Below are 4,339 nucleotides of genomic sequence, written 5' to 3'. Positions count from 1 at the left end.
TTCAGCCTGGGACTGAAGGGTCCCGGGTTCCATTCAGTCAAGACACATGCCTGGGTTTCGGGCTCCATCCCCAGTGGGAGGTGTGCAGGAGGCAGCTGATCGATGTTTCTCTCTCATCGATGTTTCTAACTCTCTATCCCTCTCCTTTCCTCTCTGTAAACATATATAGATATATATGTGTGTTTTTTTAAGGAAGAAAATGTCATAGTGTGTGCACATATAGATATATGCGTGAATACCTACAATATCAGCCACCACTACAGGGAGAGACATGAAGCCACAATGTTCCCGGAGAGCAAAGGCGAGGCCGACATTGCCAGCTGGTTGCCCTGTCACCATCCGCTTCCTCTCATCCCTGGATAACAGAACCCCAACTTTATTTGGGGTGCGGATGCGTCCGGCGCGGAGACGGCTTCCCAGCCCACCTCAAGGGCCAGACTCCGGCCGAGGAGATGTCAACACAGTGGTGTGTGGAATGTCAGCGCAGGCCGCTTGACGCACGCTGACTCCCCGGGAAGGTATGTTCCTCTCGGCCTTCCTCCCCCTCCTCTGCATGGCTGTCAGCCTGAGGGCTGGAGCGCCGGTGGCCACGGTGGACCTTGAGGCGACCTTGAGGACGGGAGGCGCAGGCCAGTGCGACCGAGCAGGACGGAGGGCCTGGGAGCCACAATACCAGCCTGAGAGGCCTGGTTACCAGCTGCTTTTCTATGAAAGAAAAACCCAGCGATGACAACAAAGCCCTCTCTCTCTTCTAAAGCACTTTGGAAACCATTTAGTTTTGTTCTGTACAACCTATTCCAAGCAAGGCGGCTCCTTTGCTAGGGCTGCCGGAACGAAGAACCACAGCCCTGGCCGGCTTGGCTTAGAGCAGTGGTTCTCAGCCTTCCTGATGCCGCGACCCTTGAATACAGCTCCTCATACTGTGGTGACCCCCAACCATGAAATTATTTTCGTGGCTACTTCATCACTGTCATGTTGCTACTGTGATGAATCGTCATGTAAATATCTGATATACAGGATGGATTTTCATGGTTACAAACTGAACATCATGAAAGCATCGTGATTGATCACAGAAACAATATGTAATTATATATGTGTTTTCCAATGGTCTTAGGCGACTCGACCCCTGTGAAAGGGTCGTTCATCCCCCCAAAGGGGTCGCGACCCCCAGGTTGAGAACCGCTGGCTTAGTGGATAGAGCGTCGGCCTGTGGACTGACGGGTCCCGGGTTTGATTCCCATCAAGGGCACATGCCTGGGTTGCAGGCTCTATCCCCAGTGTGGGGCATGGAGGAGGCAGCCAATCTATGATTCTCTCTCATCATTAATGTTTCTATCTCTCTCTCTCTCTCCCTCCTTAACTGAAATCAATAAAAATATATTGGGGAAAAAAATAAACAATCCAATAAAAATTGGCAAAAGAATCCATGAAAATATGTTTCTGTAAAGACTTGGAAGATCCTGGGGTTATTTCAATGCAACACTTACAAAAAACAACAACAAACTACAACAGACCGGGTGGCTTAAGAATGTTCACGTAAAAAACCATGGAAACCTGTACAGAATTTTTGGGAGTTTGTTTGAGCCAAACTGTCGACAATTGCCGGGAAGCAGAACCTCAAGGGATTGGGATAAAGCTCCGGAGAATGGGGGTTCCATCTTGCTGGGGTCCAATCCCAGCGGGTCCAGGGGTCCCCAAAGGTGTGGACGGAGTCGGCGAAGAAGGAATGACACTAAGACAGCCTTCAGTTGATCAGCAGCCCAGTCAGGACCTCTAGCCAGGATCTCCAGCCAAAGTTCAGGTCGGAGTTCTGGTTAGGAACTGATCAGGATCTGATGTTTATTGTCTTGTTACATCCGTATTTATACCAGCCGATTTTAATCCTGTCAATTTCTATTACAAAGGTTAGGGCGTTTCTTATCTCCATTCCAGGGAGTAAAGATTATGTAGCTTAACTACCCGCCTGGCACTTAATTAAGGGGTTGTATCCCCTCCCTAACCTCAGGGAAAGATCCCCACCTGGGGAAACAACCTTTCTCGGAGAGGTGACCTTGGTTAAAACACATGGCACTAAAGAGAGCAAACATATTAAGAACAATATGCTATATACGCCAGGTCCCTTGAAACATATGCTGTGCAGATGTTTCTTTCCTGCAGCGACTGTGTCAAGCAGCAAGGATGGACCGGTTCCCGGCACCATCTGTGTTTATACGTTGCAATCAAAGGAGGGACGTAGGTGAGTGACATGAAATCCATTGGGGATGGATGAGGGAGGCGGGAGCAAGCAAAGTGGGGGGGGGAGCCCCTGGGATTGGATAAAAGGTAAAATGATGGACACATGCTTAGGTGGGAGCAGGAACAATGAACATGACAATGAGGGGATCTGCGGTCTCCGTCCTGCGCCCAGCACATTAGGCTGTGCCCCAAGGGGTCCGGAAAAGGGACGTTACCAGGTACCCAGACATTTCAAGGGTGTGTTACCACAGAGGCAAAAAGACAGACAGGCTCCGTGAAGGCAAAGGCTGCCCTTGTCAGGGAAGATACCGGCCCAGGAGGTGACTCCCCACCACCACTGCTTCTCGTTCAAGTTTAACGTCAGACCCTCCTGTGTGGTGACCTTAGGTCTCTGAGTTTTGCAAGGCCGCCCGCAGGCCTCCCCTGAGCTGTCAGGTCAGCACGTGGCCCCTTTCATCCACGAGCCACAAAAATGTGTTTTCTCGCTGTCCTGGAGGCCAGAAGCTCCTGATCAAGGTGTGGGCGGGACTGGCTTCTTCTCAGACCTCGCTCCTGGGCTTGCAGATAGATGGCTGTCTCCTCCCTGTGTCTTCTCATGTCTCCCCATCCATGACAACAGCCAATCTCCTCTTCTTTTTTTTTAAAAAATATATATTTTATTGATTTTTTACAGAGAGGAAGGGAAAGGGATAGAGAGTTAGAAACATCGATGAGAGAGAAACATCCATCAGCTGCCTCCTGCACACCCCCTATTGGGGATGTGCCCACAACCAAGGTCCATGCCCCTGACCAGAATCGAACCTGGGACCCTTCAGTCCGCAGGCCGACGCTCTATCCACTGAGCCACACTGGTTAGGGCCCAATCTCCTCTTCTTATGAAGGCGCTGGTCCGGCCCAACTGGCATGGCTCCATGGTTGGGTGCCTACCTAGGTCACTGTCGATTCCCGGTCAAGGGCACATGCCTGGATTGGCGGCTGGATCCCCAGTAAGCGGGGAGCCGGAGGCAGCCGATCCATGATTCTCTCTCCGCATTGATGTTTCTCTCTCTCCTTCCCTCCCCTCTCGAAAATCAATAAAAACAATACTTTTTAAAAGAGAGACACTTGGGGCCTTGTTGGGTGATGTAAAAGGAATAAAATAAAGGTAGCGGATAGTGGGGTGGCAGGGTTGGTGAGCCTCTTTAATTGGGTTCGTTGCACTGTCCCCAGTGCTTAGAACAGTACCTGGTGCACTACAGGCACTCGATAAAGGTTTGCCCAGTGAATCCTGATGATGTATTTACTGAAAGAGTCCGAGATACCGTTAGGGGCGCAGTTAGACACGCGGCCCCTGCCATCCTCTCCCTCCTGGGTGGTCGTGGGGGTGCCGTGCCTCAGTTTCCCCGGCCCTAAAACGGGATCTGAAGGCGCCGTTCCTGTGCTGGTCACGTGAGCTCGGTGCCCTTAGGGGTAGTCCTTAAGCCAGTGATGGCGAACCTACGACACGCGTGTCAGAGGTGACCCGCGAACTCATTTTTTTGGTTGATTTTTCTTTGTTAAATGGCATTTAAATATATAAAATAAATATCAAAAATATGTCTTTGTTTTACTGTGGTTGCAAAGATCAAAAAATGTCTATATGTGACACGGCGCCAGAGTTAAGTTAGGGTTTTCAAAATGCTGCACGCCGAGCTCAAAAGGTTCGCCGTCACTGCCTTAAGCCAATGCCCGTGGGCGCGGCTCAGACTGAGCTTGGCCTCCTGCCTGGCCCTGCGGGCGGCCCCTTCGGCCCCATCAGGCCCCGCCCCCGGTGGGCGGAGCCACGCCAGACCGGCATCCTGGCCCGCCCCTAGGCCCCCATCAGGCCCCGGCCCCCCGGGGGGCGGAGGCCCCCCCAAAAACCCGCCCTTGTGGCCCCGCCCCTTAGGCCCCCAATAAGGCCCCCCCCCCCGGGGGGGGGAAACCCCCCCAAAACCCCCCCTGGGGGCCCCCCCCCTAGGCCCCAATTGGGGCCCCCCCCCCGGGGGGGGGGGCCCCCCCCAAAAACCCCAATTTGGGCCCCCCCCCTGGGCCCAATATGGGGCCCCCCCCCCGGGGGGGGGGGGCGCCCAAAAAACCCAATTTG

The 4,339-nt window shown here is 53.0% G+C and overlaps 1 long non-coding RNA gene across 1 annotated transcript in view; it reads left to right on the top strand.

The window, feature by feature from the left end:
• LOC106695617 overlaps positions 1-518 on the top strand; it is a 4,040-nt gene extending 3,522 nt beyond the window's left edge. Inside the window, exon 3 of the long non-coding RNA XR_002827599.1 lies at positions 193-518. This is a non-coding gene — a long non-coding RNA (uncharacterized LOC106695617). The remainder of the gene's footprint in view (positions 1-192) is intronic.
• Positions 519-4,339: the final 3,821 nt, after the last annotated feature.

The sequence above is a fragment of the Myotis lucifugus genome, unplaced genomic scaffold (genome assembly GCF_000147115.1).
Source record: "Myotis lucifugus unplaced genomic scaffold, Myoluc2.0 scaffold_1843, whole genome shotgun sequence".
NCBI classification, from domain to species: domain Eukaryota; kingdom Metazoa; phylum Chordata; class Mammalia; order Chiroptera; family Vespertilionidae; genus Myotis; species Myotis lucifugus.
This window is presented reverse-complemented; position numbering and strand designations above follow the sequence as displayed.